Source organism: Mytilus edulis, chromosome 6 (assembly GCF_963676685.1).
Source record: "Mytilus edulis chromosome 6, xbMytEdul2.2, whole genome shotgun sequence".
In the NCBI taxonomy this organism is placed as follows: Eukaryota; Metazoa; Mollusca; class Bivalvia; order Mytilida; family Mytilidae; genus Mytilus; species Mytilus edulis.
In genome coordinates, this window is record NC_092349.1 from 70,728,074 (window position 1) to 70,743,489 (window position 15,416).

General features: G+C 32.0%; 1 long non-coding RNA gene across 1 annotated transcript; it reads right to left on the bottom strand.

Moving 5' to 3' along the window:
* Nucleotides 1–10,587: 10,587 nt before the first annotated feature.
* LOC139528301 (uncharacterized) lies at nt 10,588–13,239 on the bottom strand. The gene is made up of 3 exons (XR_011665566.1): nt 12,705–13,239; nt 11,885–11,953; nt 10,588–11,119 (listed from the first exon to the last, which is right to left on the bottom strand). It is a non-coding gene; the product is annotated as an uncharacterized lncRNA (long non-coding RNA).
* Nucleotides 13,240–15,416: the final 2,177 nt, after the last annotated feature.

The following is a 15,416-nucleotide window of genomic DNA, read 5'->3' on the forward strand; positions in this document are numbered from 1 at the left end:
GTTGAAAAACCTATTGTATTTTTGCTGATTTTTCTTCCTCCGCCAAATTTGTTACGTGCAGTGTTTGGTGGTTCGCAAGATGTCGCTCAGATTTTTTGTACATGATATCGAACAGATGTTGCGCTCCTGGGAGTGACCCTGTTTAGTCGAATACTTGTTATGGTAAGAATTATCTCCCCAAACAATGTTTTCTTTGTGGTGAGATATCCGTTACCGTAAAAGAAAGCAGCAAATGTGTTTTACCAAATTGCGCACTGTATCCTCAGGATTTTATGTCCAATTTTGACGGAAGCAATACGAAGACTTCATATGAGCATTATTTCCCCTAATGCATTTGAAATAAGTGATATGCTTTTGTAACTGGTAAACCATAAGTGATAGAATCCTAGGGTCTGATGATTTGAGGTCATTGATCCAAAGAATAGAAAACTGGGTCAAAAGTCAAAAGTCAAGGTCAAATTCTAGAATTTGACTATTCCTTGTTCGTTGATCTCCTCTGTAACTTTAAAAAAAATATATACAAGAACTAGTGCAAAATGTTTGCCTAATTGGGAGTGTAATGCGTCATCCAATCTTTATTTATTCAATATAATTTTATTTAGATTTATTTTGTTTTGTTTGTTTTCAAATGTATGATAAATACATAATTACACATCATTGTGTATATCAGTCTCAATATCATCCATCGACAGCACATCGTACCGTTTGGCCGATATGTGCCTTAAGATGCAACGGGGAACCGAATCACCTCGGTTTAGGTCGTAACCCTTGAGTAAAGGCACAAATGAAACAATTTATAAAATTTAAATATTAGTAAAATTTAAAAGAATACACATGTAAACATACATGTTAATAAACTGAAATATATAAGATGTTAGTTTTCTGTTGACTATTCTTTGTCTATATAAAAACGATCATCTTAGTCAAAAAGATTTAGTAGGCTTTAAAAATGACATCCATATAAAGCAATTCACACACTTCTTTTCTTTTATAGACGCTGTTTAATATCTTTTTCAACAAACCGTTTCTGTTTTATGTTATTTTAGTCGTCATAAACTATTCGACTGACAAAAAACCTTTTCATATTTACGATATTTATTTCGTTCCAGCCCATTTCTATTCTCACATTTGTCAAGCTAAGGTCGTGGTCGGGAAATACCGGCGCATGGGTGATGACACATTATCAGATAAAGACAAGATTTATACCATCTCCGACTGCATTAAAGACCGTTGTACAGTCATTAATAATTGAACGTTTTGGGTATTAAGGACTTTCTATAGTCTATGGTACTTGATAATGTCTTATAAATTATGGACCTTTTACTTCTTTGTAATAAATTATTGACGCTAATGTCTTATTTATAAATATAGAAGCTGTTTAAAGGATTTATCACTGATCAACACCATTTTTATAGTCTCAAATTTAGATAACAATAATTTTATTTTACGGGTTAAAACCATCACATTATGATATATATACGACCCGTTTCCTTACAAATTTGATACAATAACTTACTTAAAATGAGTTAATTTGACTCAATTGTTTTGGTATTGTTTGTTTGTTTTAATTATTCAATTGTGAAATTACTACCCGTTATGTGCGCTCGAAGAGAGTCTCTTAGGCATTTAAAAAAAATATATAGTTTTGGACTCTGAATTATATCTAATAGCTGTGTAAAAGAAAGAAAACAAGTTTTTCCAAACCACCCTAGAATAGAACAATCTATAAAGTGAAGCCAATGTTGCGACTATTGGAGTGTAATTTGAACATCAGTGTGTAAAAGTGGCCTTCGACAAACACGTGCATGAACAAATATAAAAAGTTTCTTCCGCACCAATGTATTCTTAATTCTCAATTGCAACCACTGCCAAAACCTTTGCTTTAGTTTCAGTAACTCATAATTAAACAACAATAATCTAAATATGATGTCGAATTATCTAGGGAAAATGTCGTTTTTTATTAGGGAAAATATTAAAAAACATAGTTAATTTATAAAATAAAATCCTATACCATCATTTGATAAGGAAGAGTTAATTTAAAATTTCCTTGCTAGTAGTAAGTTTTTTCGGATACATTATAGAAATAAAAATGTGCATGATTGCAAATGAAACAACTATCCCCGAATACCAACGGACAAGATTGTAAACAGCAAGAAACAGGGTAGCGTACCTCCTTCAACAAGGAGAAAAATGCATACTGTGAATTAGAATTTGAAAGGGTTGATGACAAAATATCAAAAATTAGAAATCAACGTCAATATTTTTCATGTTTCCTCGTTAGATTTTTGTTAATGTATGTATTGAACTGTTACTTTCTTTTGTAAATTTTATCGTATAAATTGTCATTTTAAACTGCTTCTACGTCTTAAATTTTTGTAAAGAAGCTTATGTTATACAAGTGCTTACATTATGTCTTAGCGTACATTTCGAATGAAGAAGGGGAAGAAAACAGAAGACATTCGTGTGCAAATACTAGTTATAATAAGAAAAAAACCAAAACAAATAAGACATTCGTGTTAAAGTCCCAAGAATCACTCATTCATGTCATACTTAAAAAGATAGTAAATGTCTTCTTTGAAGAACTGAGAGCTGTATCAAACAGATGCTGAAGGTCTCGCTCAATAATTAGATCTAACGACATCTTACAGTCAATAACGTTGTGTTTTCACCTTTTTGACAGAGTTGTTATCAATTAAATACCCTATTAGTATGCGTTAATGACTTAATTATAGTGTTAGCAAGAAAGACTTAAGTCTGTATAAGGATTCTTATCAATAATTCAGATCGTTTGGTTTTATTGTCTGTTTGTGTCTAATAGAATATAACTATTCACGCAATTGAGTTTCTTAACCGTTTTGAATCATGCAATTATGGATACATTTATAATTCAGTTATTTGTACTTATAGTACTCAATACCACAAGTTACGGTTTGAATTATTGCAGCTTTAATGGCTAAAATGTACCGATAAGACAAAGAAATGTTGGTCTCTGGTGCATAATTGTCACATTGGCATTCATATCACATCTTTTTTCATATTGAAATTCACGGTTTAATGTGCCTTTAGTTGTTCACTTTGGTTAAGCAGTAAAGCACGGTTCCTTTCAAATTCATCTCTAATAAGGGACCGCCCCTCAATGCTCTGGCAGTCCCTCTGGCCATTGTGGTATTGGACTTATTTGTGGCGAATCTTGCATTTCGTATCTGTCTGTTTTTCGTTGATTTGTAAATACCTTCTACGTTGCAATTGGTTAATCTCGTTTGCATTCGTCATATATATTACTATATGTGTTTTTTCTTCTTTTATGATGGGTTTCCAATCATTTGAGGCCATTCGATTGCCTCTTTTTGCTTACATCCACTTTGCTTGGAGTTTGGTGGATTGTTGTCTCATGGCGTACCCCATAATCTTATTTGTATACTGACTGTTTTCGTAGTGAAATTAAATACGAGTAACATTTTTCTGCACAACACGTTTTGTGAGAAATATATTTGTAAATGCCCTATATATAATTTATTATTTTCAACGAAAGAAATGTATTCTTAGCACTCTTGTATCATGTTATAATATAAATGTATGGAAGATGACTCTTGCATCCTCAGTAGTTTATGCTTTGACAGAGTACATAAAACATGATCAACTCCAAGTTGGCCTTTAGTAAGTGCATGTACAATTCCACTTTGAAACTGAAGTTGGCAAAATGAGAAGTAAGAAAATGAATTAACTCAATGTTTATAATTGTAACGTTATAGAATTGCAAATTATTTGTTTCATATATCAAATAAACGAATATTTTTACTCAAGTAGACTAGTATAAATAAATAATCCAATGTTATTTTCAAACATAATCTGTATTGTCATATACAATCTGAGCGGAGTACTGATCCTAACCACACAAGACCGTCTCCACTAAATCAATGGTTTTATGAATACGGTTTTGTACTGTGATACTTGTGGGCGTGGCACGTTAAGTTTTTGCACTTGAAAAACGTAAAAATATTGACAAGTATGCTCATATTTCTATTATTTATCCCTTCATCTGATAAGAATTTATTCGACGGTTATCCTTTAATTTAATGATGGTGTAGTATTTTTTGTCAAGCTACCCTGACACTTCATAATTACGGCGGCCAATTTGTTCCAATTAATTGAAATTTTATGACAAAAAAATTAAAATAAAGTGACAGACTGAAATATGATATAAAAATATCGCACATGTCTACGTACACAAGTATAGATTGTATAACTAAGCAAATATGTAATATAATCTTTCACTTTGATGATAAAGTTGTCACTACCTACAATTTATTGTTCCGGATATAGTGTATGCAAGGGAAGAAATAATTAGTAAAGGAAAAGCAAATTTACCAAAATGTATTGAACATAAACCATATAGGAATTAGACTCTCATTAACATCTTTAGATTAAGATTTGTGCTGATGTATTGCTGTGTCCTATATTTTTAGATATCAAAATTCTAAAACAGGACGTTTTTCTGTTTTTCACTTCAAATGATTAAAATGCGGATCCTGTGTCTTCTCTTCGCTTACAAGGAGCAACACTTAATTCTACTTTCTGTTTTGATAATTGCTACATCAGCCTATCAATTGTCAGCATTCGTGTTTTTGAAGGTGTGTACGATGAAGGAAAACGAGAATACCCAAAAGGTCTCTAAAATAGAAAGGAAAAAGTAAAATAACAAAAATAAAACAAGTGTTGTCAGATCTTTGTAAGCAAAACTCGGACACAGAAACTATATTTTAATTAGATTGAGATAAACCAAAATTGAAAGAATGAATGTTTGATATTTCGTGCCTAGTTACAAGGATAAAACGTCATTTTCATTTGACACCTACTAATCATTTGTCTTTCGGTGGACAAGAAATTTAAAAGATGACTATAGGTTGCATTTCTGTAAATATTGACAATGCAATTTCCCATAGGAACTCCTTTTACGGCTAAAACTGTACCACTTTTACTATGAAGTTTGAAAAAAATCTTATCCTAGAATTGAAAGTTCATATGCACCACAATGTTTTTCAAAGGTCAAAATATAGGGCTGTGCGGCATATTTTCAACGTTTATATGCCCTGAACTTCTCAGAGTTTAAACTTACACTAATTTTCTTAACTACCCCTACCTCGAATGAAAGGTTACCACAGATTTAAATGTAAACAATATGCACGTGTTTATTTACTAGGAACATTCCCAAGAGAGAGCATAACTGGGAACCAGTATGTAAACAAAATTAATTTTCTATGAATATTCAATTACTCCCCAAAAGAGGCGTGTTTTGAGAAACAGCTGTATTTACAAAGTGCAACCTATACTTGTATTCATCGACTTAGTCCTTTGATTGAAATATCTTTAAAGTCGTAATCAAATGTACAGTGGTTGTCGTTTGTTAATGTGGTTCCTAAATGTTTCTCGTTCCTTTTATTTATATAGATAAGACCGTTGTTTTTTCCCATTTGGTGGTTTTACACTAGTAATGTTTTAGGCCCTTTATAGCTTGCTGTTCGGTTTAAACCAAGGCTCCGTTTTGAAGACTGTACTTTGATGATATGTAATGGTTTACTTTTACAAATTATGACTTATGTGGAGAGTGGCACTCATACCACATCTTCTTATATGTTTATATGTATTTATATATGTGTATATATATTTGAGCGTACCTGATGAAAATCATTCCAGAAATCCACTTCAGATGCAACAAGTATTACATTTCAAACGTTTTGTTTTCATTTTTTCGACACGCCACATGTATTACTTTCTTTTTCTTCACTGGTCATGGGTAGATACAACTGCCTTTTTACTGCTAGTTCTTGTGGGTTGCATCAGGTTTATTAACACTTAGTGTTTCGGTACTGACATAATTTTGTAGATTATAAGTTAAAAATCTTAAGTTTACACTTCCATTAGCAGATTTGAACTAGTTTGGACTTAGGTATCCTCTTTAAGGTTGATTTATGTCACATAGGTTATGTCACAGTTTTCAAAGAATTGTAGTAATTCTACATGAGTAGGGGTTGAAAGTTTGCAATAAATGTGTATCCAGAAAAGCGCTTTCGACACTCAGAATATGTAGTATCGAACTATTGCTAGGACATAGATTAACTGTGTATACCAACAGTGACACCAAGTTATTGCTAGGGCATGGACCAATAGTGTCTCCCAGCAATTGCTTCCACGTAGATTTACAGTATGAATAACAGTAGTATAGATCTATTACTATAACATACATTAACAGTATCGACCGACAATGGCATCGACTTATTACTCTCACATCGACGAACAGTGGTATCGACCTTTTCTTAGACATGTAATTACGGGTTCCGACTGATCATTCGTTGCCCCGTGATAGCTTCTGATTTTTTTGTATAAAATTGAAGCTATAATTGTTAAAATCACAAAAATACTGAACTCCGAGGAAGATTCTAAAAGGAAAGTCGCTAATCAAAAGGCAAAATCAAAAGCTCAAACACATCAATGATCAAACAAATGGATAACAACTGTCATATTCCTGACTTGGTACAGACATTTTCTGATGTAGAAAATGAAGGATTAAACTTGGTTTTAAAGCTTGCTAAGCCTCGCACTATCGCAAAAAAGTGAATTTGTTTTACTGAGTTTTTTTCTTGTTCTAAAACTACTTGCATTTAATCTGAAGTTCACTTTTATTTAAGATTCATTTGCTCTGAAAAAACATAAATGTATTCTTTCTAACATGTCATTCTTTAGCTAGTAATGACAAACATTTTGGTAGTCAGTTTTTGTTCCTTTTTGGCTGTTTTGTCTTAGTTTGTGTTTTATCTTTCTGAAGTGGCTTAAAAAGAAATTAAGATATGTCGATATACTACATGTATGTATCGCTATATGCTACGTTTGTTAGGGATATTAAATGGGGATTCTTTGAAAGCGAAATATGTGGCTCAAAAGAAGGAGTTTTAAAGAAAATTGAAAATTCAGTTTAACAGCAGTGTTTAAGTATCATTAGCTAGCTGTCGTATCAAACGCGCTTCCGATTGTTTAATCCCATTTTATATAAAACTTTAAAGAGATGTTAAATACGTTATAAAATCAACTAGACAGCATGACATATGAGTACAAATGAAAGTAAGACTGCATGTTATAAGGTCAATGTTAAATATTATGTCATTTATAAGAAATATGCATTAGTAACTTAATTTTTCCAATATAATTCATTTAAATTAAGATACAGCATTTTGTTTTGTATAAGGAATATATAATAGCTAACCATTCAGATGAGAGGCAAGCGAAGCATTCGGTTGAAATATAAAGAAAGTTGTTCACAGGTTACGAGCAAAGGAATTCAAACTTCGGTAATTTTTATGTTTCGGCAATTAATAGTTTCTTATTCAATTGACTCAATGTATGATGGATTAATTTGTAGCAGTGAAACTGCTTTGGAGACAAAATTTTACATCTAAATTACATTAATCAATTGTGTACATAACATTTAACGACAAAAAGTCAAATATTTGGCGCAATTCTAAACAAAGTCTGCAAATATCACGATTGCGCCAATGATATAAAAATCCATTTATATTCGAAATAACGAAGCACAAAATTTTGGCCGATATCAATCAATCCATTTTGTCAATAACTGCAACCTAAGTTTTACATTTTTACATAATATGTCTGTTTGTTTTGTTCACATATCATGGCCAATATAATATCATTTAATTCCACTGTCGCACAAGTGAGAGGTTTAGCTAGCTATAAAACCAGGTTTAATCCACTATTGTCTACATAAGAAAATGCCTGTACGAAGTCAGGAGTATTACTGTTGGATATGTATAAATCTTTATTTTGACATTTTATAAGGGACTTCCCGTTTTGCATTTTCCTCGGCGTTCGTTATTTTTTGTGATTTTACCTTTTGCAATATTTAATACTCACCAGCAACTCTTTGCAGGGGTACTAAAATAATAAACAAATGTTTTTGTATTACTATATAATCATATAACGGTTATATATATACCCAACTAGGCGTTGTATGAGAATCACAAAATGGTGCAATGTTTTTACAGGTTGTCAATAAAGTTTACAAAAAAGACGACCACATATCTGAAACATCAGAAATTATTCAAGACAAACTTGGCCAGACCGTAATAATCACTGATAAATTTCTTGCCATTTCAACCAAAACCAGAAGGCGCTAACTCAATCAACACACCCGGTCACACCGCTTTTAGTTTTGTATCAAATCGTATCTGTAGTATTCTAAATAGATTTGGTATTAGACCTTTTCAACATCTCTCGACACCTACATTTGAGAACGACTACGACAGGTAAAATGTTTGGGGTCGTCTCAAAAATAAAAAAGAAATGAAAAGAAAAATTATGGACTTTAAGTCACATTTCATCTTTTTGGACGTTGAGCTTCTAGCTGTCCTGGTGGAATTTGGAAAATGAAAAAAAAAAAAAAACTTAAGAATGTTTAATTGTAGTTGATATTTAATTAAACAATATTTTATGTCTGTTGACAAGGGCGGCACTTGTTTACACAATGTCTGTTAGTTTTGGCCTTGTGTGCCTTCAAAATCTACTGAATACTTTGTATATTTTCAATTCACCAATTTGGTGTTCTACTTGAATTCTGTATTCACCAATCACGCGATTAAATTTTCTGCTCTTTCTCTCAAATGTTATGGCTTACGATTAATTTGAGGTGTTACAGTAAGTAAAGGATGACGATTTTGATAAACTTTGTCTCTCAGGAGAACACAGTCCTCAGGGAAACGCAGCTGATTATTTCTCCCTATTTTGATTGAAACCCTCCCTTATGCATGGTCATAGATGAGATACAAAAAAAAAATAAGTACGAAAAAACTTGAAAAAGGTACAAAACTTTGTTCCGGAAATTGGATTTAGAGAAATAAATTCTGACCCGATGACAATAAAACAAAATATAGCAATGACAGTGTATAAATAAAATCAACGAAATTTGATCAACTTCTAGTAAGAAACCCAAAAGTCATTTTTAGGAACAGGGGAATGACACTATGACGAAGGGACAAGGTATGTTGTTTTCGGGACATCAGCCGTTGGTCTCCAAACCCCTGCTTAGCACTGTCCATATTGATTTTGCAATGTCAATAAGCTCTATAGTATAAACTAACAACTTGAAATATAAATTCCATACGAAGGTATGTAAAAAAAATGCACTGCTTAAGATGTTGCAACATTAAAACGAGAAGTCAATTATATTTTTTTTTTCAAAATTTATCATGAAAAACATCAACTCTAACAAAATATCTTGAAGCGGAGAAGTCCGCCATTGATAAGAAAAATTAGATGTGATATTTTCCTAAGACCTTCAAAATCAACATGTGTAATCACCCACCAGAAATTGAATATGTACATCATCTAAGGTGAAGATCGGTTGAAAAATACCAATTTGGTCGTGTTCACAAGTGTGATACGGACGTACGGACAGTCCAGTAATTATTTTTCGTAAATTTTGGATAATTTCATAAAAGCTCTTACACCAACAAATTAATCGTTATTTACATGCGGCAAATATTTGGTAAAAGACTCATATAATCATAAAATTGAAGAGAAAGCGGATTAGGATGCAGAATGGTGCTGTATTTGTTTTAATCAATTCAACATGAAATATCGTGTTAATACATACAAAATAAGAATATTATATGACAGAGACATATGTTCATTTATTTATTTGGTTCACATATATTCTGAAGCTATATAGTCAAGACAGTATATAACCGTCAATCCAATATGTTACGTATTGATAATCATGATGGTTTTTGTCTTTGAGACGACCCATCCATTTTACCTGTAAACTGTAGGTGTCATTAGTCGGTGTCGAGAGATGTTGAAAAGGTTTATTAATTCACTCAATATATAGTATTTGCAACGAACATAAACACATTTGTAAGGTACCAGTTGAGATACAATTCCGGTTGCGGGATGTTTTCGCTGCGATGATGAAGACCCATTGATAGCCTTATGTTGTTATCTGCTCTTTGGTCGGGTTGTTGTCTCTTTGACATATTCCCAATTTCCATTCTCAGTTTTATTACTTGATTTAATAATTTGAACAACAACATCGTAGCCTCTAATTTGGGAAAAAAGAATATCGGTTTATGTAACAAGATAAACGATTAAACAATTGTGGAAATCTTGGTTTACGTTTTTCTATGAAAATGATCTGCTTTGTTCTTTGGCAAACCAGGGACATCCATGCTCAAATTCATAACAAAATAATACATCATTTTTTTACACTGTAATGGACAATTGATTCAAGACTAATATCTTACCACGAAAACAACCAGTAACTATCATAACTTGTTGTTTGGGGTTAATGTCATTATTCATATTTCTTGGTATGATAATGTCCAAACCTATCCTTGATATATCTAATCCGTAATTGTTGAATCTGGAGATTTTGGTTAACCAATCAGAAAAGCTGTACAAATTTTAACAGGATATTAATGCATTAGAGTTAAATTGAAGCTCTGAAAGACACATGTTTATTCACAGCAACGGTTCTTGAGCTCTAACTTTCGCTATGTGAAGCAGTTGGCTCAATATCTTTAATTGTTTTTCCATAGGCGATAATGGTAACGTTTTTTCCTGAAGCTCAGTCCATATCGTAAACTTGGATATGTATGATAGCTTGTTTCGAAGCTGTGACATTTTCACATATGTGGTTAAATTTTCGGGGTACGAAGTGAGATTACTTTTTCCGTAAATTAGCAAACCCCGAACATCCTTTTGTGATGCGGCTCCTTGTGGTAAAATATCCCCTTTTTAACACAATGAGTTCTTTGAAAATTTAATACTTTGAACACATTCAATAGCTCCATAGTTTTTACACATTTATTCTATGTTCCTCTACTTTCCTAATCACCACAAATAATTAAGTTCAGTCATTTGTTAAAAATAGAAACATGTCCAATATCACTACACAGAGATTTTTTCTTTACACGTGACTTTTGAGTTCCTCATTTCAAGGCGCATTAGGGATGTTGTCCCATATTGCAATCCATAGTTCTGATTTTTCCAAATATTTTTATGTGATCTTCATCGGTATGACATTCTGAATAAATCTGTGTATTTTTGTCCATTTCTGAAAAAAAATAAAGTTGTTTCAGCACTATAAGGCAATGACACTTTTATCGTTATATTTATTTATTTTGAATACAAAGTGTATGCATAATTAATTTCTAACAGTATACCTTCACTAGTCAAAAGAAGGACAAAACATCTGAATGTAACCTTAAAATACAACACACAGACCCTGTTAAAGCATTCAATAAAATTTTCTGGTGCCTAAAAGTGCATTTTGACAGAGAAATTATGCAAAAATGAAGATTTCATAAAAAAAACACCAAAATACTTAATTATTCTAGCCGGTGGAAACCTGGTATTTTATACTGTAGAAACTACTATAAACTACTGTAAAAGTCATTTGAATCATATAATTAGAGTGCGATGAAGTGCAAATTTTCAAAACTTGGTTCTTTCACATAATTGTATTTGAGAAAAAATGTTTTTTACATGTATTTCAGTGAAAATCTTTTATCAGTGAGATATCGGCATGAGGTTTTTAAAGGAAACATTGTGACATCACACGTAATATGGCGTCATTAAATAACGACATATCAAAATAATGCTAATTATAGTTTGCAGTGTTACATGAGGAACAGTTGCCGCAAGGTTTAACTTGAAATATGGAGTCGAAAAGATCAGTAACCAAGCATTTTCATTTAATGCCAAGACCATAGCAACAGTTTGCATTTCAGTATATTTTTAACATACCGACTGTAATTTGAATTGCATAAATACCATAAATAAACAATTTAGAGCTTGCCAAATAAAACAAAATGCTTACCAGTTATTCAGGACCTTTTAAAACCTCTAGTTTGTCATCTCAGGTTAAAAAGTAATGATATGACTGGAACTGAAATAAGACAAAAAAATTACTCAGGCTGTGTTATTATTTGGTTTGAATGCATAAGTATTATTGAGAGAGCAAAAATCAAATTCTTGAACGTTTTATCGCAAAGAAAGAAAAATGCTTCTCCCTTGTGGCTTATCAACCTTCATTTAAATCTTTTATATTAGAAGCAACGAGTGGTAGCTAACTAGCTTAATAGTTGAAAAGGTGCAGCAATATTGTTTTCGAAAGGTTTGTTGACCCTCCCCCTTTTTCACTGAGAAAAGACAATATCTTGTGATTTGCTAGTGTGCATTACAAATAATAATTCATGATTTCTTTAATACATGTACATGTTTGTCTGTTTATTAACTGCCTATGATATCTACTGACTGACCATGGGTCAAATTATTGGATAAAAGCACATGATGATGATGTATTTCACTTTACTCGTATGGAGTGTGTTATCTCCCTTGATTATCAGTTATTCCTGTAAACCGGAGTGATAATTACATAACAAAGACTGTATTGTGTCATGTTTACTTACAGATAAAACTATTATGTTAGTTCATGCCTTTTTCAATTCATAAACAAATTCCTTTCGGATCTCTCGGGGGTGTAAACAAAGTTAGAATTGTGCCTAAAAAAAGTGTTCAGCCCCGTGCCTGTAATGCTTTCTAAAAGCGAAAATTTCATTGAGTATCTGCTGGTATTTATCTATAATGGTTATCTGAAATCATCTGGGATATCTGGGTATAAATAAAAAAATACTTACCATCATTTTCACAATTTTCCCGGGTGTACAAGGTGAAATCATCCATAGATCACTCTTATAACTTCTGATTTATCTTTTGTAAATTGGCTCAATATCTTTAATTGTTTTTCCATAGGCGATAATGGTAACGTTTTTTCCTGAAGCTCAGTCCATATCGTAAACTTGGATATGTATGATAGCTTGTTTCGAAGCTGTGACATTTTCACATATGTGGTTAAATTTTCGGGGTACGAAGTGAGATTACTTTTTCCGTAAATTAGCAAACCCCGAACATCCTTTTGTGATGCGGCTCCTTGTGGTAAAATATCCCCTTTTTAACACAATGAGTTCTTTGAAAATTTAATACTTTGAACACATTCAATAGCTCCATAGTTTTTACACATTTATTCTATGTTCCTCTACTTTCCTAATCACCACAAATAATTAAGTTCAGTCATTTGTTAAAAATAGAAACATGTCCAATATCACTACACAGAGATTTTTTCTTTACACGTGACTTTTGAGTTCCTCATTTCAAGGCGCATTAGGGATGTTGTCCCAGTTAAAAAAACAGGTTGTCAGGGGTTTCTTTCAAGTAAATGCATAGGTGGTAACAGACCTTTTAAATGTAAAAATTTGAAAGTTAAAAGACGTTGTTCAATTCCCGATGCAATCGCAAACGAATGATTAAGAATTATTTTTGTATTTGATAAATAAGGAAAATTGTGTGGTCATTAATTTTATTATCAATTCTGTAGTGTGTATCAATGCTTTTTCCGCCAAAATACATGTTATAAAATATTGTACAAGTTATAAGTGAATTTTCGTAAAATTTTGTACAAATTGTAATTTGTAAAGGCACTTTTTGTACAAATTACAATTTGTACAAAGTAAAATACAAATTATAATTTGTACCATTTTTTTGTACAAATTATAATGTGTACAAAATGATAACTTGTACACAACATATACACCGTATGCAGGTGCTGCTGGAATGTTGCTACTTAGAAATGGAAAGGTCACAATTGGAAAGCTGAAATCATTTCTTTTGTCGTAAAGTTTTGTTTTCAATCAACCCTTATTGTTAATTTCTTGATATAAGTCAAAATGTGAGGCCGACTTAACAGTCCAGTCTTCAAGCAGTGAATAGTCATTCTGCGTCTAATATTGCCCCTTGATAGCTGCTTGCATTTTGATATTCTATCTATCATTCATCTTAAGTGAAAGTGGTACTCTTGCAAAGAATTGACTTTGCTGTACTTAGTATTTTCTTGTTCTAAAATTCCATGCATTAAATCTTGAGTTCACCTTGATTAAAGAGTCGTTTGTTTTGAAATCAGTATCATGCGTTTTTGGAAGTTTTGTCTTAGCTTGTGTTTTGAAGTTCTCTAGAGGTTTACATGGCGCTATACTATTTATCGCTGTCTGTTACAATTATCAGGGAATTGAAATAGGGATTGTTTGGATGCGGAAAGTATGGCTTAAAAGAATGACTTTTAATGAAAATTGCAAATTCATTTTAACAGCAGTGTTAAGGTCTCAATAGCTAGCTATCGTATCAAACGGGTTTCCGATTGGTTAATTCTACTTTATATAAAACTTTAAATAGACGTTAAATACGTTATAAAATCAAGTAGACAGCATGACATAAGAATACAGATGAAAGTTAGACTACATGTTATAAGTTCAATGTTAAATATTATGCCATTCATAAGAAATATGCATTAGTAACTTAATTTTTACAATATAATTCATTTAAATTAAGATACAGCATTTTAACTTTTTAGTGTATTTAGAATAGCGAACCATTCAAGTAAGAAGCAAATGAAGCATTCGGTGGAAATATAAAGAAAGTTGTTCACAGGTTACGAGCAAAGGAATTCAAACTTCGGTAATATTTATGTTTTGGTAATTAATAGTTTCTTATTCAATTGACTCAATGTATGATGGATTAATTTGTAGCAGTGAAACTGCTTTGGGGACAATATTTTACATCTAATTTACATTAATCAGTTGTGTACATAACATTTAACGACAAAAAGAAAATCCCCAACATTCGGTGCAATTCTAAACAAAGTCTGCAAATAACACGACTGCGCCAATGATATAAAGACCGATTTAAAAAAAAATGAAAATGACGATGCACAAATTATTGGCCACTATCAATCATTCTATTTTACAAATAACTGGTTTGCAATACTTGATACTAACCAGCAATTCTGTGCAAGGGAACCAGAACAAATGTGACTTTTCGTTCAATTGAAATATTACTTATGTTTGTGTTTGAACTATATAATCATATAAAGGTTTTTATATCCTCTTGAACAATATTGTACGAAGGCGACGAAATGGTCCAATGTTTCGACAGATTGTATACAAAAAAACAGAAATTACCGAAGACAAAACGCTGCCAAGACCGCAATAATCACTGACATATTTCTTGCCTTTGCAGCTTAAAACCAGGAGGCGCTAACTAATCATATCTGAAGTATTCACAATGCATTTGGTATTAATATGGATTCACTCGTATAGTCTTTGCATCAGAAGAAAACACATCTATTCTAAAACCAGTTGTTGGCATTCTACGGGTTATGTTCTTCTCATATATTTTACGATTGTATGATACTAAACCAATAACAGGATGAATTGTGCTTGATTTTCATATGATGAAACATAATCTATCAATCAGTTTAGTTGGGGTCTGGAGTTGGCATGTCAGTATCAGCTAGTAGT